We start from the raw sequence: 27,171 nt of genomic DNA on the forward strand, positions 1-27,171 counted from the left end.
TTACAGTTAAGGTCTGTACTGCAAGATGACTTTTGTATAATTATTTACAGCCATTATGTAGACGATGAGAGACAGACAGAGAGACTGAAAATGGCGAAAGCTGGCACATTGCGTCCTTTTGTGGGAAAGGGGCGGAGAGGGAGGGGGTGAATGGCTGTGAATTGGAATGTTCATCAAGCTCCGGAATGATTAAATTCGTACCGCAATTACTTCCTCTCCTGTGCCTCCCTCTTCAACTCAGAGTAGCGCTTGCACCCGACGTCATTAATCACTGGTTGTATTGTCATCTCTGTGTTTATAGTTTTTACGCTCTTTTATCATGGAAGGTATCCATTGACGTCTTAACACATGTCCTACAATTCGGCCCTTTCATTTTCTCAATGATTTATACATATTTGTTTCCTCGTCGGTCCTGTGGAGAACCTTCTCATTTCTTTTAAATCGACCTGATTTTTAACTTACGTGTTTTAACTCCTGTGATATTTATTGTAGTGAACATAGCGGCTCGTATGAATGGATTACATACTAATTAGTGAAATACGTTTTCAAAAATCCGGAGGTTGTAATGGAAACTGTAGGTAGTCAAAGTTAGCATGGATTTGGGGATATATTGACCAGCTTACACTTCCACCATAACTGTCAACTACCATTCAGTTTGTGTTCCATATTTCAGAAACACAATGAAACTTTGACCACCCAGAAATATATGTATTGCTCTAAAGTTTTCTTAAGCGCTTTATTAGCCTCATAAAAAAACAAGTATGGTACATAAATCAAACAGTGTGATCCTTTATCGAAATTATAAATATAATATAAGATGCTAGGATCGAGTACGGCACACACAGCTCAAAACTTAGTTGAACGTACGTTTAGTTTCATACATCTTAAACCTTAAAACCTTGTTTCGAAACATCTTGCACTGTTCGAAGCACAGTTACCTCTTCTTCATTTATCGAGTCAATACAGGCACTTGTGCTCAACGAACTACATTCCTTGCTTCCAGATATTTTTATTTATTTATTTATTTATTTTTTTATTTATTTTTTTTTTTGTCCTCAGTCTACTGACTGGTTTGATGCGGCCCGCCACGAATTCCTTTCCTGTGCTAACCTCTTCATCTCAGAGTAGCACTTGCAACCTACGCCCACAGTTATTTGCTTGACGTATTCCTCCGCTACAGTTTTTGCCCTCTACAGCTCCCTCTAGTACCATGGAAGTCATTCCCTCATGTCTTACCAGATGTCCTATCATCCTGTCCCTTCTCCTTATCAGTGTTTTCCACATATTCCTATCCTCTCCGATTCTCCATAGAACCTCCTCATTCCTTACCTTATCAGTCCACCTAATTTTCAATATTAGTCTATAGCACCACATCTCAAATGCTTCGATTCTCTTCTGTTCCGATTTTCCCCACAGTCCATGTTTCACTGCCATACAATGCTGTACTCCAGACGTACATCCTCAGAAATTTCTTCCTCAAATTAAGGCCAGTATTTGATATTAGTAGACTTCTCTTGGCCAGAAATGCCTTTTTTGCCATAGCGAGTCTGCTTTTGATGTCCTCCTTGCTCCGTCCGTCATTGGTTATTTTACTGCCTAGGTAGCAGAATTCCTTAACTTCACTGACTTCGTGACCATCAATCCTGATGTTAAGTTTCTCGCTGTTCTCATTTGTACTACTTCTCATTACCTTCGTCTTTCTCCGATTTACTCTCAAACCATACTGTGTACTCATTAGATTGTTCATTCTGTTCAGCAGATTATTTAATTCTTCTTCACTTTCACTCAGGATAGCAATGTCATCAGCGAATCGTATCATTGATATCCTTTCACCTTGTATTTTAATTCCACTCCTGAAGTTTTCTTTTATTTCCATCATTGCTTCCTCGATGTACAGATTGAAGAGTAGGGGCGAAAGGCTACAGCCTCGTCTTACACCCTTCTTAATACGATCACTTCGTTCTTGATCGTCCACTCTTATTATTCCCTCTTGGTTGTTGCACATATTGTATATGACCCGTCGCTCCCTATAGCTTACCCCTACTTTTTTTCAGAATCACGAACAGCTTGCACCATTTTATATTGTCGAACGCTTTTTCCAGGTCGACAAAGCCTATGAAAGTGTCTTGATTATTCTTTAGCCTTGCTTCCATTATTAGCCGTAACGTCAGAATTGCCTCTCTCGTCCCTTTACTTTTCCTAAAGCCAAACGGATCTTCACCTAGCGCATTCTCAATTTTCTTTTCTATTCTTCTGTGTACTATTATTGTAAGCAGCTACGATGCATGAGCAGTTAAGCTGATTGTGCGATAATTCTCGCACTTGTCAGCTCTTGCCGTCTTCGGAATTGTGTGGATGATGCTATTCCGAAAGTCAGATGGTATGTCGCCAGACTCGTATATTCTACACAACAACGTGAATAGTCGTTTTTTTGCCACTTCCCCAATGATTTTAGAAATTCTGATGGAATGTTATCTATCCCTTCTGCCTTATTTGACCATAAGTCCTCCAAAGCTCTTTTAAATTCCGATTCTAATACTGGATCCCCTATCTCTTCTAAATCGACTCCTGTTTCTTCTTCTATCACATCAGACAAATCTTCACCCTCATAGAGGCTTTCAATGTATTCTTTCCACCTATCTGCTCTCTTCTCTGCATTTAACAGTGGAATTCCCGTTGCACTCCTAATGTTATCACCGTTTCTTTTAATGTCACCAAAGGTTGTTTTGACTTTCCTGTATGCTGAATCTGTCCTTCCGACAATCATATCTTTTTCGATGTCTTCACATTTTTCCTGCAGCCATTGCGTCTTAGCTTCCCTGCACTTCCTATTTATTTCATTCCTCAGCGACTTGTATTTCTGTATTCCTGATTTTTCCCGGAACATGTTTGTACTTCCTCCTTTCATCAATCAACTGAAGTATTTCTTCTGTTACCCATGGTTTCTTCGCAGCTACCTTCTTTGTACCTATGTTTTGCTTCCCAGCTTCTGTGATGGCCCCTTTTAGAGATGTCCATTCCTCTTCAACTGTACTGTCTACTGCGCTATTCCTTATTGCTGTATCTATAGCGTTAGAGAACTTCAAACGTATCTCGTCATTCCTTAGTACTTCCGTTTCCCACTTCTTTGCGTATTGATTCTTCCTGACTAATGTCTTGAACTTCAGCCTACTCTTCATCACTACCATATTGTGATCTGAGTCTATATCTGCTCCTGGGCACGCCTTACAGTCTAGTATCTGATTTCGGAATCTCTGTCTGACCATGATGTAATCTAATTGAAATCTTCCCGTATCTCCCGGTCTTTTCCAAGTATACCTCCTCCTCTTGTGATTTTTGAACAGGGTATTCGCTATTACTAGCTGAAACTTGTTAAGAACTCAATTAGTCTTTCTCCTCTTTCATTCCTAGTCCCAAGCCCATATTCTCCTGTAACCTTTTCTTCTACTCCTTCCCCTACAACTGCATTCCAGTCGCCCATGACTATTAGATTTTCGTCCCCCTTTGCATACTGCATTACCCTTTCAATATCCTCATACACTTTCTCTATCTGTTCATCTTCAGCTTGCTACGTCGGCATGTATACCTGAACTATCGTTGTCGGTGTTGGTCTGCTGTCGATTCTGATTAGAAGAACCCGGTCACTGAACCGTTCACAGTAACACACCCTCTGACACACCCTCTGCCCTACCTTCCTATTCATAACAAATCCTACATTTGTTATACCATTTTCTGCTGCTGTTGATATTACCCGATACTCATCTGACCAGAAATCCTTGTCTTCCTTCCACTTCACTTCACTGACCCCTACTATATCTAGATTGAGCCTTTGCATTTCCCTTTTCATATTTTCTAGTTTTCCTACCACGTTCAAGCTTCTGACATTCCACGCCCCGACTAGTAGAACGTTATCCTTTCGTTGATTATTCAATATTTTTCTCATGATAACCTCCCTCTTGGCAGTCCCCTCCCGGAGATCCGAATGGGGGACTATTCCGGAATCTTTTGCCAATGGAGAGATCATCATGACACTTCTTCAATTACAGGCCACATGTTCTGTGGATACACGTTACGTGTCTTCAATGCAGTGGTTTCCGTTGCCTTCTGCATCCTCATGTCGTTGATCATTGCTGATTCTTCCGCCTTTAGGGGCAATTTCCCACCCCTAGGACTAGAGAGTGCCCTGAACCTCTATCCGCTCCTCCGCCCTCTTTGACAAGGCCGTTGGCAGAATGAGGCTGAATTCTTATGCCGAAAAAAAGAATTAGTACATCTGGACAGGCGACGTTGATTTTGATGTAATGACAACATATGCCTTCTCGGGGTAGTAGATGTACTGATAACGGTTGCAGCGTCGTCGACCACCAGATAGCGCAGTGGCGTAGCTACCTCAGCGTCACTTGTGTCTGCCCTTTTATAGGGAAAGCACACACACAGAAGGCCCAGTGTGGTGCAAATGTGTGAAGCAAATAGGTAACAAGTTTGAAAGGGATCAAATTGTGGCCTTCCAAATGGCGAATGGTCCTTTCGGAGAAGCGGCACACAAGATGGTAGTTGTGCAACGATGCTGGTATCCGTGATCACATGAATATTCTCACACCCATAGGTGGCGTCCACGAACAGACGCGCTCCTGGATTGTTGTATTGTTAAGGCACTAGTGGCAGATCATACAGCTACCACAGCACATATAACAGGCATCGTGAGCTCTGACGTTTCTACACGAATGGTTGCGAACTGGTTATAAGCAGTGAGGCTACGGACGCGCATACCTCTCTCCCGTCTCCCACACACACCACAGCATCGTCATGCACAGCTCGATGGATGCCGTCCCTTGAAAGACAGACCAGCACGCACCTGGTGCATTCGTCCAAGTATTTGGCCCCACCCCACAGCTTGTGGTCAGGGGTGCGATAAATTACAACACTCGCTCACCTTTGGTGTTTCTGGAGGGGACGCTAACCAGCGCTCGGTACGTACAGAATGTAGTTAGACCAGTTCTTTTGCCGTTCTTGCAACGTGTTGTTCCAACAGTTCAATGTTCTCCCAAGCATTTCCCGTGAAACTCAACGTGTTCTGCAAGACGTGCAGCAACTTCCCTGGCCAGCACAATCTACAGACTCGTCTCCAATCGAGTATGTGTGAGATATGATTGGACGAGAAGTGACTTATGCGGCTAGTCACCCCCTCGCGGGATTAGCTGAACGGTCTCAGGCGCTGCAGTCATGGACTGTGCCGCTGGTCTCGGTGGAGGTTCGAGTCCTCCCTCGGGCACTGGTGTGTGTGTTCGTCCTTAGGATAATTTAGGTTAAGTAGTGTGTAAGCTTAGGGACTGATGACCTTAGCAGTGAAGTCCCATAAGATTTCACACACATTTGAACATTTTTTTTTTTTTTTTTTTTTTTTTTTTTGCTAGTCGCCCAACAGCCCATACAGAACTACATAACCTGTTAGAGCAGGTGTGGTACAACGTAAACGTACCCCAGGGCAATATTCACCATCTGTACGATCGACTATTGCCAGAGTGAGCGCTTACACTGCCATCTGTGGATGCTGCCCCATGTACTTATATTGTTCTTTCAGCATGGGTCGACTCGTTGGACCACAGAACCACTTGTGCTATTCATCTACAAATGTAATCGTTTCATGTACTCCATATGGTTGTTGCAACAAGAATTCTCGAGTGAATTGGAAATCTCTAAAAGGATGCACTAATTTGTTTCGGCAGTTTATTTGATCTAAATCACTGCCTAAATACCACAGCTTGCAATCTGAGCAGTATATGACATTTGTCTTTCTTAATTGTAGGAATATTAACAATTACAAAAATGAGGCTTCATCTGTATACTGATGGTTAATGTTTGTATCGTTATTTGCACGCAGTCATTGGCATCAATACCGTTTAATTTATCGTGTGTCTGTAATTCCGGGGTAACAATGACTAGTGATCAAAGTAAACCCATAACAGAGAAAGGATGCACATGACCTCAGAAACTATAATATTGTATTGTATGTTAACCGGGGGCCTAGAAACGCCGGAGTGGCTCCGTCCCCGCCGCAGCCGCAATGGTCCACAACCCCACGACGACTACCGCAGTCCACTTCACCCTTCCACCGCCCCACAGCGAACCCAGGGTTATTGTGCGGTTCGGCCCCCGGTGGACCCCGCAGGGAACGTCTCACATCAGACGAGTGTAACCCCTATGTTTGCATGGTAGAGTAATGGTGGTGTACGCGTACGTGGAGAACTTGTTTGCGCAGCAGTCACCGACATAGTGTAGGTGAGGCGGAGTAAGGGGAACCAGCCCGCATTCGCTGAGGCAGATGGAAAACCATCTAAAAACCATCCACAGACGGGTCGGCTCACCGGACCTCGACACAAGTCCGCCGGGCGGATTCGTGCCGTGGCCAGGCGCTCCTTCCCAAATCGGAAAGCCGTGCGTTAGACCGCACGGCTAACCGGGCGGGCAACTGTAATATACTGGTAGATATATACAGGTGAATAAAAATCTGGTCAGTTGTCTGTTGTGAGAATCAAAACGACATAGCTGAAAACACTGATGGCACTGCAGCTAATGATGCCACTAATGACGACATCGTTATAAAACAAAATTATATGAAATTCTAAATATCTTAATTAGTTTTATACAGTATTGCTGTGAGTACTATTTCTGCCTGAAAACAAATTAATAGACCAGCATGAGTAACAAGAGTCTATTATCCAACAAAATATTTCAACCATAATTCGATGTTTATAATGTATTTGTAGTTCATAGCTAGAATTTCGAAACACTGTAGAGCTGGATATGGCGAGACATTCGTGAAGTTATTCGTAATGGCTGAAATATTGCACTAAGTTTCGTTATAAGATCAGAAACTGACTGTAAGTATTGTTTCCACATTCTGTGGTGTGTATATTTGAGACTATTGCTCAAAAACTCGAATGGTGGTCATTTTGTAAGTAGTTGAACGTTATAGCTGTCACATGATCAAGTGTATAAAGGAGCGTGCGCAGCAGGAGTCGTGTTCTTTTGTCGGTGATCAGCAGTGTGCTAAGAATGGATGAAATTTTAGCAGCCAGAGCACCACAGAGCCTGACACAATGATCCTCGGACTTTATAAATTTATGATAGTTACAAATAATGAGGGACCTAAAATAGTTCCATTATTATTTCGAGACTAGAAGATTTTCGTGTGCATCTGAGTGACTGGCTCTTTTGCGATCACAGAAACCTTATCGACTTTTAAACTATTTTAGGCAACTGTGAACTTGAGGGTGAGGTACACCTGAACAGTGTACTTGCTACTACTAGTTTAAATTTATTGCAGAAGTCAATTATTCTTACCTCTCACTACTATTGTTGAGCCCATATTCTCCAATAAGTCCTTCTCTTCTTTCACCCATTTTTATTAGAATACCATTTCGCTTTACTTACTTTAGCACTAATTCACTGTCCTCATACATTTTTTCAATCTCTTCCTGTTCTTCTTGTGATTTTTATATGTGTATCTGAACTATTGTTGTTGGCAATGCTTTGCTATCATTTCTGAAGAGACCAAGCATATCACTGAACTGATTACAGTAACGCACTGTCCGGCTTTCCGTCCTATTTATGGTGAATCCCATTCCTGTTACACTATTTTCTGCTGCTTTTGATACTAACCTATTATCGTCTGACGAGAAATCCTTATCTCCTCTCCGTTTGACTTCACTACATTCCCAATATAGCTGTCGTCACTGGCATTCAAGGCTCTGACTAATAGTATGTTACCATCTAGTTGGTTGCCTCTCGGTAGTCGTGTCCTGGGATCGGAACGGGAGACTAATCCGAAATCTTTGCCAATGGAAAGATTGATACGACATTTGTTCAGTTAGACGCTGCATTTCCTGTGCATACACATTATGCACCATCAATACAGTAGTTTCATTGCTTTTTTTCATTGTCATGTCCGTTGTTCGTAGCTGATTACACTTTATTTTTGGGACAGTTTCCCTACCAAACACTCCTCTGCCCTCTTTGATGTGACTGTTCATTACACCGGTGGTTTTCAGCCATTTTTATTCGGAAATTAACCAGTGGTTGTTGGGATCTATCTGAACCTTAGGAAGTTTAGGTTATTGATTAAAGGACCCCATTCCTATCTTACTTATTTTGAATACCTCCAGTGCTACCTCCAGCTCACTTCTCCTTTCTGAAGGAATGCCTTTCCTACTGGCAAAATCCCTCACACTGTGACAAACTGTTACGAGGCGCCAAGAACACGAAAGACCAACGACATAAGACTGGAACAAAATTCATTAATTCCAACGCGAACAACCAATAGCTACGGCGGGGGTAGCCAAAAGAACTGGAATTATTTTTTTAAGAGCTATATTTTTCAAATTGTTTACAAAACAACCGTGTTGCCTTCAAAATACTCTCCGTTACAACTAATACATTCGTCCCAACGGTGCTTCCACTTTTCGAAACAATTTTTGCAGTCATCTTTAAAAATGGCTGACAGCTCCTCCCTCATTTCTTTCCCCTTCGATGCTATCAAATCGGTGTCCTTTCACGCCCCTCTTCATGCGTGGAAGTAACAAAAAGTCGTACGGAGCCACATCAGGTGAGTAAGGCACGTGGTGCAGAGAAAACATGCCATTTTTAGCCATAAACTGTCCTACAGATGTGGCTTTGTGTACAGGTGCGTTGTCGTAGTTGAAGAACCAGTCTCCTGTTGGCCACAAACAAGGTCTTTTTTAACGAAAACTGTAATGCAGTCTTCTTAAAACTTCCAAATAAAAGGTTTTATTGATGGTCTGACCTGGGGGGACAGTCTCCGAATGAACTACTACCTTGGCATCAAAAAAGCAAATCAGCATTGTTTGCATTTTTGATTTGACTTGACCTTTTCTTTTTGCATGGGGTGACGATGTTTTCTTCCATTGGCTTGACTGGTGTTTTGTTTCTAGGGCGTAACCATAGCACCATTACTCATCACCTGTAATAACATTTAACAAATCGGCGGGATCAGGGATTTTCTCTGCCTCGTGATGACTTGGTGTTGTGTGATGTCCTTAGGTTAGTTAGGTTTGAGTAGTTCTAGGTTCTAGGGGACTGATGACAATAGATGTTAAGTCCCATAGTGCTCAGAGCCAAATAGCCGCTTTAACAAATCTGGATCACTTTCAGGCTGTTGTTTCAAAATACAGTATGTTTCAACTCAATTTTTTTTTTTTTTTTTTGGTGAGTCAGAATCCGAGGAACAAACTTGGCAGCAGCCCTTTTCGTCCCAAATCTTCAGTTAAAATTGTTTGAACCGAGCTCCAAGGTAACCCACTAATCTTTGGCAATTGATCAGTTGTCTGTCGGCTGCCTGTGAACACAAGCTCCGGAATTTTTTTTAATACTTTAGTCGTTTCGGGCAGTTGGTGGACGTCCAGAACGAGGTATTTCATCATTCGACATGTATCCCATTTTTAAATCTACCAAACCACTCGTACACTTGAGTTTTTCCATGGAGTAATGTTGATAAGCTGTTTTCAACATGAAAACAGTTTCAGTAGCATTTTTACCCAGTGAAAAATAAAATTTCACAACTGCACATTGTTCACTCAAACTAGCCATCATAAAAAACGAAAGAAGAACAAAACACCACAATCAAAAACAATCACTGCAGATGAATAGAAAAAGCCAGGTCGACAACACAAGCGGCACTGAACTGGGAATGATTCATTTACGCTGTACAGCCCAGCGGCAGAATTGCGTACTACGCAAGCTCCGCTCACGGCTACGTTATTCCGGTTATTTGTTTGGGCACCTCCTCGCGTAATTGACCCTAATACTTACGGATGTAGACAATAAACAGTCGTTGTTCGCATTGTGACGTAACAGTGTAACAAATGAGATATTGTAAAATGAAAACGTTCTATAACAAGGTTATTTGTTTGGATACCTCCTCGTGTAATTGACTGCAATACCTACAGACCTAGACAATATACGGCCATTGTTCGCATTGTGAAGTAATAGTGTATCAAATGAGATACTGTAAAATTAAAACTTTATATAACAGCAAGCCATTACCAGTCAGTGTATGTGATGAAATAACCTACAGTTTTAAGATTGTACACTTTTTGTGTGTCATCAGCACTTCTTACATGTTCTACGGTAGATTATGGCGCTGGTGCAGGATTGCAGTTTGTCACTCGTTAGCAAGTGTTATTTCTCATGAAGGACTTTCTGAAAATTTAGTTATTTACGCAGGTGTTTCATCTATTATAGGTACTCTAAACAAAAAGTTAGGGAAATTAGAATGTAATTTATCGTAATTTAAAATTTAATGTCCGTCTTAATTGTGTTAATTTCGATACTATTGCTTAATCAACAGTACGAACCCACAATATATCTAAACTTGTTTCATCACGCGAAAAATGTATATTATTTCAAGGCAACAGAAAGTCCATCGCCGTAATAGATTACAATAAATTACGTTCTCCGATTCCCAGAGGTTACAATCGCAATGTGAAACTGAAGAAAAGCACCGTATCACCAGAGCTGAATGATTAGTAATAGAAAAAAAGTGATTTTGCGTTTTCGTAATTATACGTAAATGTCCGTGTACGCTAGAACGTATTTTTCAGAAGCAAAATTATCCGAGAACACTCATTGTCTTACGCTTCCGAGTACTTCTAGTACTTACTGTAAATAATAGTGGGCTTAGGAGGGAGCTAACCTTCCAAGTACTGAAGTGACAGACGTGGGGTACCTCATAGTATCACGTCGGACCTCCTTTTGCTCAGTGCAGTCCAACAACTTGCAGTGACAGGGATTCAACAATTCGTTGTCCCCTGCAGAAATATTGAGCCGTTCTGTCTCTACAGTCGTCCATAGTTGCGAAGGTGTTGCTAGTGCAGGATTTTGTGCACGATTGGATCCCGTAAACGTTCGATGGGATTTATGTCGCGCAATCTGGCTGGCCATAACATTCGCTCGAAATGTCCAGAATGTTCTTCGAACCAGTCGCGAAAAATTGTCACCAGTTACATGGCCCCTTTTCATCCATAAAAATTATATCTTTGTTTGGGATCATTACGTCCATGAATGGCTGCAAAGTCTCCAAGTAGCCGAACATCAAGAGGACCCAACCCATTCCATGCAAGAACCGCCCATACGACTATGGGACCACCACCAGCTTGCACAATGCTTGTTGACAACTTGGATTCATGGCTTGGGGGGGCGGGGGGGGGGGGGGGGGAGGGGGGGTCTGTGCCACACTCTAACAGTACCATCAGCTATTACCAAATGAAATCGGAACTGGTCTGACAATGCCACGGTTTTCCAATCGTCTAGGATCCAAGCGATATGGTCACAAGGCCAGAAGAGGCGCTGCAGGCGATGTTGTGCTGTTAGCAAAAGGCTCTGAGCGGTCTAAGGCGCTGCAGTCATGGACTGTGCGGCTGGTCCCGGCGGAGGTTCGAGTCCTCTCTCGGGCATGGATGTGTGTATTTGTCCTTAGGATAATTTAGTTTAAGTTGTAAGCTTAGAGACTGATGACCTTAGCAGTTGAGTCCCATAAGATTTCACACACATCTGAATATTTTGGAGCAAAAGGCTCTAGCGTCGGACGCCTGTGCCCAGCGACTTCTGTCGTTTCAGTGTATATGCATTTAAGAACGTATTAGAAATGTGTTGTGTTGCTAGCTTATGCCAAATACTCCATACGTTATAAATTATTATTATCTCATCATATTTTATACAAAAAAGAGAGGAGAAAAAGAACCTCTATTTTTTTTCATTCCAAAAACAAATAAAAGTGCATGTCATAATGTCGCATATGACATTGCTCTTCTGATCTAAAGTAAAGGAAAACGTTGGAGGTAAGTTGAACAGTATTCGCAGCCACTTTGCACTCCATTTGGAACTAATGTAAACAAATCAGAAACGAGAGGTATGAAGAGTAGCAGAAAGAAGATGACCAAGTTGGTAAATCTCATATGGAAAGAAGACTCTTTAAAAAGAGTAACAGACTCTCGGCACAAAAGAAACGCTATTATTTCTATAATAGAGACATCTGAAGTGATCCCATGCATCTGAGGTAACAAGAAAAAAGACGTAGCGGTGTCATGCTTCGACTAACTATATGGAAAAGAGTTCTTGAAACAGCTCGTTCGGAAAACTGCGCGTTAAATCTAACATGGCCCACAAAAAGCTTGTGTTAAGGCTAGAGATAAAATATGATAAGGAGGAACCGGAGACTAAAGTCTCTGTCAATATTCAGTAAAAGAATTAAGAGAACAAGCACAAAGGTTTCCAGTAATAATTCACCGTATGACATGCTGCAGGATATGTATTAGAGAATAAAATAAAACAGTGTTAAAAAAAGTATGATTAAATGTTCTAAGATAAGATGGGCATAGAACACGTCTAGCCCTCAAAGATTGAAATAAGAGTGAATTGTTAATTTTGACACTCGATCACTAACGTATACGACGGCATATGGTCAGATAATGACTGTTGATACAAGCAGTGAGTCCTTTCGCAGGAGTCGTCCACACTTTGAAGGAAAAATTGCAGGGTGGAAGAAAGGCGTCGCGTAGCCATCTGACGGACTGTTGTCGTATCCACGCCATCTAACCGTCGTAATGACACAAGTTCAGCTCACACCAACGAAGCCGTGCGCCTCGGAAGAGAAAGCAAAAGAAGCATTTGTCGTACCGGACAAGTTACTCCGTTCCCAACGAGGCCAAGGTGACATTTTTGTCTTGATGCGATCTCCTGACAACTCTGATGTGTGTGTGCGTGTGTGTGTGTGTCTCTAAGCTCCCCGCGCTTGACACAGAAAGAAAGAAATAGGGAAAGAGAGAGAAAAAGACAGCGGGAGAAAGTGAGAAAGAGAGAGGCGTAGCGTATGAGTGTCGTGCAGCGCTATGAAACTAAACAGCTTACTGGAGATAAGACGCCGCTGTCGTGCAGCGCTGCTGCGGCGGAATGGGGAACCTGATGGTCGAGGGCACGGCGCGCCTTGTGCTCGGCGTCTTCTCTTTCCGCCGTGTTCCCTCTGTCTCTTTTGCTCTCTCCGTCCAGTGCCTCTGTTGTCGCATCGCGACGGGACCGCCAGAGGACTGATCTGCCCAGACACCTTAGCTTCTCGTACTCGGTTCTGTGCTCTGTGATTATCGTTCCTGCGCTCTCGGCCGAAACGTAACTCTGAAAACCAATTAAGACGGATAATTCCGATCATTAGTTAATGTCGCAGATTCTGAAATATTGAAGACGATAGAAACATTAAAGGGGGAAAGGCGGCACCATCATGCTTGGACCAGAAACCAAATATCATCACATTCAGTCTGCTAAGGAAGTTAATTTCGGCGTTATTCTGCGTACATTCAAAACCTGCACTATATTTGGCTGCCATGCTAATTCGCATGATAACTACTCATTATTGCACTAAAATGAGAATATGTTTGAGATTCAGAGTGTGTTTTTGTTTGATACAATATTATCTGTGTTAACCTGTAATCACTGTGTTTACCACTTCTCAGTTCACGTTGTGAACAATTTCTTTGTGCGTGTGAGTCACTGCGACGCTCTGTCAAGGGTGCAGCCAGTAAGCGGAGCGGAGGGCAGCTGTAGTCACCAACCCCTGCATTCCTCATTATGATGTTCACGAACCGCATCACATTATGTCCCGCCACACACAGAGACCTACCAATTCAGTATCAGTTCGAAGAAAGGCAGAATACGTGAGAAGCGACGAGCAACAAGTATAGCCAGAGCAATTTGTCACGAAATCTCAAAACTATTACGCCACTATTTTCTTTGGACAAAATACGCACTTCAAAAACAGTTTTGCATCATCTCGGTTCGAAAGTTCCGCAACCTGTACAGCGAACTGGAATAGAGATCAACATAAACATCATTTCCGCCCTTTTTATAGCTCATGAAAACCACACATTGCATGTTGTACCACCATACAGCGAGACTTGCAGAGGTGGTGGTCCAGATGGTTGTACACACCGGTACCTGTAATACCCAGTAGCACGTCCTCCTGCATTGATACATGCCTCTATTCCTTGTGGCATACTATCCACAACATCATCGAGGCACTGGTGGCCCAAATTGTCCCACTCCTCAACGGCCCTTCGGCGTACATCGCTCAGAGTCGTTGGTGGGTCACGTCGTCCATAAAAAGGCCTTTTCAATCTATCTCAGGCATGTTAGATCATGTCTCGAGAACATGTTGGCCACTCTAAGCGAGCGATGTCGTCATCCTGATGGAAGTCATTCAAAAGATGCGCAAGATGAGGGCGCGAATTGTCGTCCATGAAGACAAATGCCTCTCCAATATGCTGCCGATATGGTTGCACTATCTTTTGGAGGATGGCATTCACGTATCCGCAGCCATTACGGTGCCTTTCATGACCACCAGCGGTGTACGTCGGCCCCACATAATGCCACCCCAAAACACCAGGGAACCTCCACCTCGCTGCTGGACAGTGTGTAAAGCGTTCAGCCTGATCGGGTAGCCTCCAAACGCCGACGATTGTCTAGTTGAAGGCGACGTTCATCCGTGAAACGTTCTCTCTGAGCGGTCCATTCGGCATGTTGTTGGGCCCATCTATACCACGCTGCATGGTGTCGTGGTTGCAAAGATGGATCTCGCCATGGACGTCGGGAGTGGAGTTGCGTATCGTGCAGCCTATTGCGCACAGTTTGAGTCGTAACACTGTAAGCGTACTGTCATATCGCTGGCTTAGTTTTGGAGTATCTTTGCGGGCAGCCGCATCTGTAGAGTCCAGCGCGGGACACGGAACTATTGTGTTGTGTAGTGTGTAGCTCTGTATGTGAGAGGCATTGTTAGTATGGAAGTTCAAATGTTGCTACAAGTGTTATTACAGTAAAGTGATAAAATAAGCAAATGTCAGAGGAAACTGCGTCAAGAAGTAATTTAAAAATGAGCAGTGCTGCTGATAACGTATTTGTGTATCCTCTCGTTGCGTGACGTACCGTACAGTATCAATCATCCGCGCCGTGTTGGGTCTCCCAGAATGAACTGATGTGAATCAGTAGAAATTGGTTACCATAAAAGAGTGCAGTCAAGGGCAAGAGTCTTGTAGCGAGCGTGAGAACGCGCGTTCGATCATCGCGTTTCCGCATTGTCAACAGTCAGCCGTGCCGCGACGGTTACGCGCATGCTCGTGCAAGTGAGAACTGAAAACTCAAAAATTAACTTACTCATCACTAGTGTCAAGGAGGACTGGTACCAAAAGAAATCTGTGTATGCGTGGCGAGCGTAACAACTTTCGTTCGATTATTCGGCGCTGCGCAGGATTAGCCGAGCGGTCTTAGGCGCTGCCAGTCATGGACTGTGCGGCTGGTCCCGGCGGAGGTTCGAGTCCTCCCTCGGGCATGGGTGTGTGTTTGTCCTTAGGATAATTTAGGATAAGTAGTGTGTAAGCGTAGGGACTGATGACCTTAGCAGTTGAGTCCCATAATATTTAACACACATTTCAACATTTGATTATTCGGCTTTCGCATCATCAACAATCATCCGCTCCGTGTTCGATAGGCGTACGCTCGTCCAAGTGATTTTGTGGACACATAATCATTTAGAAGTTGGCATCAAAACTTACGACTTAGAATGCAAGCAGTCAACCTGTGATTTCTTATCGTCTCAGAATATAGATGTTCGTACCTGGCGTAGGACAGTGTTGTGCTTGACTTGAATGGCTCCCCTTAACCCGCTTGTATATGTAGACAGATAATTTCAGGCAAGCCAGCAGCAGTGTGGAGCAGAACAGTACGACAGCCGCGGGATTATCAGGTACGTGGTGTGGACAGGGCGTACGGTCGAAACGCCATCCAGTTTAAGGCACCACACCTATTTCTAACTCCCGGGAGTGTTACAACACGACGTCCTGTTGCTGCACGAAAAGCATTATTCAACATGGTGGCGTTGCTGTCAGGGTTTCTCCGAGCTATAATGCGTAGGTTGCGGTCATCCACTACAGTAGTAGCCCTTGGGCGGCCTGAGCATGTCATCGACAGTTCCCGTCTCTCTGTATCTCCTCCATGTCCGAACAACACCGCTTTGGTTCATTCCGAGACGCCTGGACACTTCCTTGTTGAGAGCCATTCCTGACACAAAGTAACAATGCGGACTTGATCGAATCGCGGTATTGGCCGTCTAGGCATGGTTGAACTACAGACAACACGGACCGCGTACCTCCTTCCTGGTGGAATGACTGGAACTGAACGGCTGTCGGACTCCTCCGTCTAATAGGGTCTGCTCATGCGTGGTTGTTAACGTTCAAATGGCTGTGAGCACTATGGGACTTAACATCTGTGGTCATCAGTCCCCTAGAACTTAGAACTACTTAAACCTAACTAACCTAAGGACATCACACACATCCATGCCCGAGGCAGGATTCGAACCTGCGACCGTAGGAGTTGTTAACGTCTCTGGACGGGTTTAGAGACATCTGTGAACAGTCACAGGGACTGTGTCTGTGATACAATTTCCACAGTCAACGTCAATCTTCAGGAGTCGTGGGAACCAGGGTGATGCATGCAAAACATTTTTTTATGTTTGTGTATATGAAAATGACAGTCCTCTCCGCTCTGAAAGTTTCCAGTTCACGATATATTTTCTCACGTCAGCAGCCAATGTAAGGAACTGCTTAAAATGTCAGAATGAAATTATTCGTATGTATCGGATAATTGCTTGTCCGACGCCAAAATAATACGTCTAAATGTCATGCAAGTATGATTTCTCTCTTTGGTTGATGTAGATAGTGGATCTCTGTTATACATAGAGACAACAGATTTAACTTCAGAAATTTCTATTGGTGACTGAGGACGGTATACTGAACGTAATTACGTCAGTATTAAGACATTTGGAGACTAATAATTATAACTATCACATGCAGCATATTTTTATGTTGGGTAGTACCCCAAGTACATGTGGCAAGAGTAAGCCATTGATGCTTATATTCCCGTGAGCAGCAGGTCAGTTTTGAAGTGTGAAAGTTCGTAACATCTTGTGGGAAAACTGTTGGACACAGAGAAAAAGTAACCAACACACATCTGCATAATGTCATCAGCTAACGTTTTTTATCACAGTTTAAGAGGGGAGCGAAGATAAAGCTCCGCTATAAACAAAATTCAGTCACTGTCAATTACAAATGATTGAACAAACTGCTACAATCGTAGCTATGTTTCTCTATGAAATTTAACCAACCATACCAACATGCAATAAAACGTACTACCACATACACAACATGTTTTTAGGAAGGAGGAAGGTGTTTCATTGCGACGCATCATTTAAACTTCAGAATGGCTTGCTTTGTTTATACACACTCATGAGACGCCAAAAGACAGAATCAGAAGTGTGTGACATCTCGAAAGATGACGACAGTGTCGACATATCGAAATTAAAAGTCTTTGATGAAAAATTTGTTGTATTATAAGAAAGATTTAGCACATTTCTCAAGCTGAATGAAGCTTCAGATTAAATATTATTGCACCTAAACTGCATCTAAAGTATTTAAAATCGACGTAGCTTGCATGCTGACGCTACTAATAAAGCTTTATCGTTAAGCACCACTTATTTACAAAAATAGCTCGATATGTGTAACCCTCCCGCAAGCTCAATGGGCCGTTAAACTAAATATTTCCGACTCTAAATTGTCTGTATCACTTATTAAAAGACAAGAGCGTGCATGCTAATCGCATTATGAAAGAACTCAACGGAAATCTGACCAAAATAAAGTTGTATTACAGGTAAGATTTCGCACACCATGCGAGCACAGTGAAACTTCAAATTAAATATTTCTGCATCTAAATACTTACGGAATGAAAATAAGGTTATTTAATCGTACTACTTATATAAATTACACGTTAGTAGACGACTGTTTTTTGATCTAAGCACCATGTATGAAATTCATCAAAATATCTAACAATTGGTAGCAGATGGCCGCTACTGCAGACATAACGTACACCTTAAAATGCACCAATATTACTCCCACATCTAAAAATCGTGATAAGTTTGATTCCCTTTGCAAGCAACTTAAATATTTCCACACATAAATTGTCTGTATCACTTTTTAAAATACATGCACCTTGCATGCCGATACAACTTAAATAATTTGTAGGTTAATAGACAACCGACATTTGACTGCAGAATATTGTGCTCTTGTGATCCACCAGTGGACATTTTGCTAAAAAGCAATCATTCATAATAAAAGGGAATAGTTGTGCTAAAATAGGAGGAAGAGCTCCTCAAGTATTTTATACCTAAGTATTATAATGTAAAAAATAAAAGAATGACATTGTTTAAAAAAAGGTGATTTAATTTTCACAGTCAAGAAAGAAAAATGTATATTAACACTCCATTTGGTACGTCAAAACTATTAGTGATACCGAATTTGTTATAACAAATATGCTCTTAGTGCATACAGTATTCTAACACACAGCACATGAGGACGGGGAAGATATACATTTAACACAAACAGCGATATATCTACATGGAAAGAGTAGCATTCCCGTCTCTACTTCGAAACAAATTTTACACAGGTGAACATTCTCAAAATCTCTGGGAGTTACTTGCCAGGTAACGAAGCAATTTCTGCACTTGGGTAAACAATCGTCACCATTTGACTTGGAGGAAGTTCAATGTTAGCTGCATCCCTTTTCTGTGATTAACAGGCCCTTATTCTGACATGTAGTATCTACTACATACCTGCCCTTTACAAGAATCAAAAACAATTGGGGCCCCATAGAACATGTTCAGGCCATGGATCGTCCATTTCTTCCCAATGCTTCAAGCGTCCACTACAATGAAAACACACAATTTTATCTTCATTACGAATACAAAAGAATCAGTCTTCACTGAGGTTATTTGCACAAAGCTTAATAAGTAACGAAGAATCACTGATGGACGCTAGTGTTGTCTCATATGTTTTGTATTCAGCATGGGCTAACCTTATGTAGATGAGGTTGTTTGCAAATCATGCGTTGAACTGAAGGATTGTATTGGTTTTTGTGGAAGATTTATATCTTGTAGATTACTACTCTCTCTTTGTTTTTGGAGATGATAAATCTCTCTGTTATCATCTTTAGTCTTATTGGCCCGCCACGAATCTCTCTCCTGTGCCAACCCTTTCATCTGAGAGTAGCAGTTGCAACCTATGTCCATAATTATCTGCTGGATGTATTCCAATCTCTATCTTCCTCTACGGTTTCTGCTCTCTACAGCTCCCTCAAGTACCCTGGAAGTCATTGCCTCTCGTCTTAACAGATGTCGTATCATCCTTCTCTTCTATCAGTGTTTTCCGCATATTCCTTTCCTTTTCGATTCTGCGCAGAACTTTTACTTACCTTATCAGCCCACTTAACTTTCAACATTCGTCTGTAGCACCACATTTCAAATGCTTCGATTCTCTTCTGTTTCGGTTTTCCCATAGTCCATTGGTTACTGCCATCATTTTGCTCCAAAAATATGGGGCGAGGCCAACAGTACCGCCATGACTGCGTTTCCTCCATGTTAACAGCCACTGCAAATTACGCCATCAGTGCCACCATCTTTCTACTAAATTGTTTATACTAGGCACTCTGAAAATGGACCAAGACGTTTTAAAATTTGGTTGGTTTTAATAATAATCGTAGTGTTGCCAAAAGCTTTATTTTACACCCGTGATTAACTGAAATCACAAACCTGCGCATGAATCCTATCCTAGTGAATTTAATTCCTAGTGTCCTGATTTATTATGGAAAGACTTATTCAGCAGCTGTAAAAATAGTTATGATTACTTTCTAATGTGTGGAGTTACAGCTCTTAAATTTCAGTTTTATGGTTTGAGAAATACTCGACTCCCAGTGCATTTTTAAATCAATCTGCAGAAATTTTCTTAAATAACTTGCCTTACTTGAAAATCTGCCTGAAAATAGTAAAGTTGTTAGTTTAAAAAACAATAATATTGATTTGAAGGGAAAAAGTTTACTAATTGTAATTCTGATCAACGTGTATAAATGCAACAAAGTTTCAGCACTGTTCAATTCACGAGAAAGTGTTTGAAGTTGAATTTAATGTTGTGTTCGCATTTGCACAGCCAATTATATCCGTTATCAAAGCATATCCGTTATTTAAGGAGTTATAATTTGTTGTGTTTTACTTAATTAATTATTATTGATGAGAATACTTACTCTTTGTGTAGTTTTGTTTGATGAACATGGTTCTTCAAACCTTGAAAGTTTAATGGCCCTCATGTGCTAGGAAGGTTAGTTAATGAAGCAAAGAAAAGGCTCCCCTAGAGACGGTGTGGTTACATTTGCGTTCTGTTTACTTGTTTCAAACTGAGCTTAAGAAAGAAATATTTACTATGTTAGCTGTTCTATTGCAAGTTGGTTAATGCAGAGGCATAGAGACTTTGTACAAAGCAATGATGTTATAGAGTATGATTTTAGTCAGAATCATTTCGTGCTCTTCCCTATTTAGTATGGTTATTAGTTTCATGTGTGGTGGTGACTGGTTCTATAAACTGCTGCGCCTGGTTCATTTAAGGTACGTGTTGTTGTGAGGCATATGTTGTTACTGTTTGCTATCTCATTGGCCATTTTTTCCTCTGAGTTCCAAGTTACTAGTACATTTATCTGCAAGGCTAGGTTATTGTGCTACAGTGTGAAGAGATATAAAGAAAGGGCTTAGTATGTGTGTGTGTGTGTGTGTGTGTGTGTGTGTGTCACGGAAGGTTACGTTAGGCTTAGCACGGCCTTCTGCTTTATTATATTGCTTGACACACGAATGCCTAATTAGGCTGACGTCCGATATTATTACGTAATATTTTTGTGCCGGGAGAACGTCTGTTCCTGATCCACTTGTTTACTGTTGGTTATATCATGCCAGAGTGTTTCAGAAACGAATCCGTGTCTTATTGTTCTGTTCCCATTAGTTACCTCACGATCACAACTTTCTCTAAAATTCCTCGCAGAGGTTTAACTTTAGAATCGATTGCCCTGGAAGGTGGTCGGTGTTAACCGTTACAATGGAACTACTTGATTATCTTTTGTATTTAGTTGCAGACTACTATATTTGAGTCGTCAGACAGCGAGGTTTATTGTCTGTGTTGTACAGTACCAAAGATTTTAACTGCAGCCGATAGGAGGCGCCTGGCCGCAGACGTGATGCTGGAAACAATATCGGCTGCCTTGCCACCATGAACTGACTTTTCATATCGTTGTGAGCACTAGTGTCTGCCTCACTGACGTGGTGCATACGTGAGTGCATGGCTTAATGTGTCTCACTTGTATAACGCTTTGCAGTGTGTACACGCCGATTGTGACCGGTCTGGAGTGATTATGGTAATTTCTAGATGAATTTAAAAATTGAGCTTCCCGTGCGCCTCAGGATGAAACTTTACAATTATTGTGTGTTCTGTTTTTATTTTTGGTTAATTCTAGTTGGATATGGACTCCCAATATGAAATACATTCAGCAATTACGTGTTAGTGAGAAATGTTGAGGTTCTATCTACAATTCTCTGGGAGAGACAAGGAAACAAACAGATGAATCGCCGGTAAATGGTGGAGGAGGCCTAAGTACGAATGCAACACTGGATGCAGCAAACATGTAAACAGGTAAATGGAAGGTACATCTGCCAAGGAAGTCCTCAGCTACATTCCAGGACATAAGAAACGACCGAGGTGAAGATGAAAAGGAAGTTAATATGACAATAGCTCTATGGATGCTTTATCAGTGTGGCACTGATGACAGTAATTCACGGAAAAATATAAATGAAACCTTTATCCGGTAGTAAATGTCAAAAGGCTGATAATGATGAGGACGATTTTAAGTCTTATAGCGGCGAGCGAAGCAGTAATCACTACTTTAGTACTGGAGGAAAAATGGCATGTTCTTGTGTAGATTGTCACAAAATATCTTTGAATGACGCAGCCTCGTAATATTTTGTGGAAATCTAGCGACAAGTGATCTGAGATGAAACAGACCTCGTAATTCAAGGATTAATTCTCAAAATGGACTTTTCTACTTTTCAAGGAAACAATGAGAGAGGTGAACTTACCTCTAGCTTTGGAGAAACGGATGTGTGTGGTGGCAAGAATCGATCACAGTTCCAGTGGAAGAAAATACGAGGGGCTGTTCAGTTACGATACCGGCATAAGAAGAGTAATAACAGGCTCGTGCAGCGCTTGTGCTCTGAGAAACTTAATACTGAGTTAATCCGTTTAAAAGCTAAATTCCCGAGTAGCATAATGCCAGAACATCACCATCAAGTGTTCGAAGTGTATATTTCCCGTGTGGAAAGAGACTCCGATGGACTCAACATTATAAGGAAGAAACTCGATCATGAATTGTTACATACGTAACACATAGAGGGATGGCTGACGTACAACGTGTTGCGAATGCACATAGAAAATAGTTGGGTCGATAGTTTTAAAAGAGCCCTTTAAGATTATTGCACACTTTCAGTCCATCATAGTCCTTAATTCTGTTTTCTACACATATCCAGAAGATGCATTTAGAGCAAATATATTTCACATGGTGTAAGTCCGACTAATACTTCCAGTAACTGATTCCGACAGCAATGGAAGTTCCAGAAAAATAACAAGATGACGGTGAAAAAGACAATTACGTTAATTGGAATCTTCGGAAGCTATCACATTAAGTCTGCAAGTTACCGAATCGCCAAGACTGAGACATTCGAATTATAGATCTCCAGAGGAATTTCAGATACATGTCACGTGAGGCAGCTTATATAATTATCCACATAGCAAATAAATACTATAAAAAACTTTAAAGACTTCTTGTGTGTCGCAATAAAATCAACTCACATCTTAGCTTGTCAGTTGCGCAATGAGTCAATAGAAAAATTCTTACCATACGATATGCCTGATCTACGACTATAAGATTAATTACATCGATCCTGAACACTAATACTCTAGGATGCTTGATTCGTCTCAGTAGTATTTCACAAAATATTTCCCCATTACTTTTCAGAAGGTCGACGAAACCTGCATGTGCATGTATTTGCTATTTACGCACACAAACACGGCAGACTACAACGGTTGAAATGCCACAAGTGCACCGATGCACACACTAACAATCGTGTAAGCACGACATATTTGCATTGCTGCATCTCAATCACCGAGAACAAATGACTTGCTTATAGAAATACATTTGATAAATACGTGTTTATTCATGCACCACTGCAGTGTGATGTGACTCCCAATCGATTGAATGCGCAATATATATCCTTTCATTAAACAATTAGCAGCTAATTTTTAATATACTCATTGTTCATTAGAGACAATATGGAGCAACCCAATAGACTAATACAATTATTTCTGTAAATATTTAACGAAAATTACTATTTCTGCAACAAACAGAAACGGGACAATCAACTCGAGGAACTAATTTACTGAACACACATCATGTAATTACTGACGTGTGTAGTGTACCAGAGAAATACATTGATCAAATAAGTATTTCAGAGATATAGTGCTACTTGGCTCATTATTTACAGAGCAGCATTCAGCGATCTCCATTTTGTTGCTGGAGTAGGCCTACTGGCACTAGCCGCTAATCTTCAAAACAATGTTCAAATGTGTGTGAAATCCTATGGGACTCAACTGCTAAGGCCATCAGTCCCTAAGCTTACACACTACTTAACCTAAATTATACTAAGGACAAACACACACACCCATGTCCGAGGGAGGACTCGACCCTCCGCTCATCTTCAAAGTTATCCTTACGCGGCATCTTCAGAAGCAGTTACTATTCATACTGAACATAGTATTGAATAACAGATTATACAAGATCGTAATTAAGCTCCGGATTCATCGCGGTTGTTTTCTCCGCGAAGTTCTAAGTAGACTGGCCGTGCGGTTAAAGGCGCTGCAGTCTGGAACCGCGAGACCGCTACGGTCGCAGGTTCGAATCCTGCCTCGGGCATGGATGTTTGTGGTATCCTTAGGTTAGTTGGGTTTAACTAGTTCTAAGTTCTAGGGGACTAATGACCTCGGCAGTTGAGTCCCATAGTGCTCAGAGCCATTTTCTAAGTAGACTGTTTGTTACAACAATGCAAACAAAACTGCTCACGTCCTTTTACCAATGATGAGCGTGTTTTATATTGACGGCACCATAATTTGAACCATCTCGTAAATGTAAATCTTTAAATTCTCTAGTGATTTTGCATTGCTTTAGTAAAAACAGTTTAGACCAGTGTTTTTGTTACTTCATTAAACAGTCAAAAATACGTAGTTCTGAATATGAATAATGTTACGTAAAGCTATAAAAAGTTTACAGATGACATCAGACACTGGACATAAGATATAGTAATTACGTAAAGACTTAAGAGACTTCAGGATGAAACCTAAGTGACTGTCTACAATATAGACCAATAAATACATTGCGTATTGAATGGTAAAAGAAGGAAAAATCTGAGATGGACAGTAGCATTAATAACTTTATAGTTTTTTTCCGAAGTTTAAATACAATAATTTTGATCGTATATCTATTTGTTCTTTCGGAACCATGGCCCAGTAAAGGATAACAAGTCTTTGGAACTACCGAGCTGGAACAGTTATTTGTTATAATCTTTAATTAGCCCTGTAATATGTTTAGTTCAGAAAATGTATCTGTTAATCTATGTGTAAACTGAAGATAGAACTGCAACAGCCAGAGCGTGACATGTACTTCATTTGTTGGCTAACTGAAACATGGAAGATTTATAGTTTCGTTAGAAAGGAAAACAAAATGCTTACCGATTCTGCGCCGAGCCCGAGTTACTTTTTACACATGAGAATTATGGAGAGCAGTGAATGCGTTATGTTTCCCACAAAACATCTCAGAAGAGGGTGGAGGAATAAGGTCATGGATAAATGACTTGGCTTCTCTTTACTGCACAACAGTTGGATAATGCTAAAGACGTGGTATAAAATAAGGTTCACAAACCCCTCCAACCATACAATAGTATAATGTGCATCACACAGTGGGCTTGATACACGGTAAAGGCACTGTTCTCGACAACCTGTTGGTAGAATCACAGATCCCTTGATGCAACTAGTACTTCACGCCGGGAAAAAAACTAGAGAAGTGGCTAAAATGTGGCAATAGCGGAATACCAATCTGTTCGACAAGGCCTGCAAGGAACATAATATTGTGTGTGCAGCAAATAAAACTTCGGCAGGAAGTCATGCTGCAGATCGAATTGTAGCTAATAGAGCCAGCAAATGCGTGGAAGAAGGAAGAGCACCATGCCACAAAAAATGTATTGTGACATTCACAGCAATTGATAAAACAATGTGCACCAAACTGACTGGATGCTGGGACAAATTTCTGAGGAGTTATGAGCACAGTCCGTCACCCACTTAAAAATCAGAAGAAACTCCAAAGGACGTTTGTAGAATAGCAGCATGTCGCAGTTGTCAGCAGTTTAAAATGTCCTGAAGCAGAGAGGAGCAGAAGAGGACGAAGAAGATCAAGAAGAAGGATTATAGCACTACATGTTCTACCAGTACCTAAACATCAGATAAACCTAGCCCAATCCTAATTTCTGCCCTTGCGGGATAAATTTTACAAGTCAGCACAAGCTATGTGTTTATCCCCAGTTAGTGCGTTTCATGTTGGGTGTAATATTGCTACGAATTAATTCACAAAGTCTATGAAATCTTCCCTACAGTGGACCCAGGATAGAAAATTATCGCGGTGCCTGCTGGCGACTGCCCATACATTACACCATTTGGAGTTGAATATTGGAGACCAGGATGTCAATCCAGCCAGCTTTCATGGTGAAGAGATCGTGGTATATCTTCACTTGGTGCAGGAGGAGCAGAATGGGTGTAAGGTATAAAATCACTGCACACAGCCATCAGTATACTACATCACAACGGAAATACAACATGATAACATGGATAAATTACAAGTTAGGCTTGACACCACTCAATGACGTCACTTGATATAAGACGTCCAGTGAAATATGATGAGCACATCATATGCCAGAAATACCTCTTGCAAGAACCTTTTGCTTCAGTGATGTTTAATAATAATAGTGAGATTAGGATTCTCTTTCTCAGTAGAGTATTTTGATAATTCCAAGCAAACTGTTTCCTACACTTACAAAGAAAATTTGTGATATCTCAACTCATATGTAATGCATTTGCCTTTCGGCTTCAAGAAACAGCACTGAACTGAATGCTGTCGAGATCAGTTGCACAAGAAATCCTGGAATCACATCAACTCTCAAAACATACATTATCACATCAACTTCAGACTTGAATTGTTTTCTAAATTCAGGATGGATCGTAGATGAATTGATAAGGCAATTTGATCTCTTTAATGTGTGTACACAACTTGAGACTCTCATGGGACACTTTGACGCAAGAAGTGATTCTATAAAGGATAATAACTCATTTTCAAGGACAGACTAACACTGAAGAGCATAAAACTGTGTTGAAGGAATCGGCTTGGAAAATGCTTCATATCTCTATAACAGACAAGGATTGTTTGAAATTTCTGTAGATACTGAATACTGGAATTTTACCACAATTAAATTTCCATTCACGAGAACTTTCCGAATATCCATTTCTACCAGCCACATCAGTACAGACATGGCCTATTACAAAAGCAGTTTTATTACAAACATTTGGCTTCATTATACTGGTGCTGCTAACTGAGACGAAGGGGAACCTAAAAAAGGATTCGAACGTGTTCAACAGTTGTAAACTAATCAGTGGTAAAGGTTACCTTTATTTAGTGTTTGATTCATTTGATAACTTACAGCTAAACAGGGAAAATAATATCTACAGCCTTTTGTGTTACACGTACACAACGCTTCACCCTGCCTACTTTGAGGGTGACGACGAATTGAGACCCACAATCAGCCAACAGAAATCTAAGGAATTTGCATCCGTCATCATGACAGAGTGCTCAAAGCACAATGAAACTGTGAAATCTGGACAAAAGCCTACCCGTGGGCGTGCTGAAAAGTAATACCTTCGAATGTTCTATTCTTTTGTGAATGCTGGATGAGGTATTAAATGTCGTGTATGTTATTTAGTCGACTTTCCCACTTTGCTGATGGAAGTGGCAACCCTCTGCGGCCAGAGGACTCTGAGTTTTATTATTTGAACTGAACTGTGTCAGTGTACTCATTAATATGAAGTCACAAAATGGAAGAGT

This window comes from Schistocerca serialis, chromosome 5 (assembly GCF_023864345.2).
Source record: "Schistocerca serialis cubense isolate TAMUIC-IGC-003099 chromosome 5, iqSchSeri2.2, whole genome shotgun sequence".
NCBI classification, from domain to species: Eukaryota; Metazoa; Arthropoda; class Insecta; order Orthoptera; family Acrididae; genus Schistocerca; species Schistocerca serialis.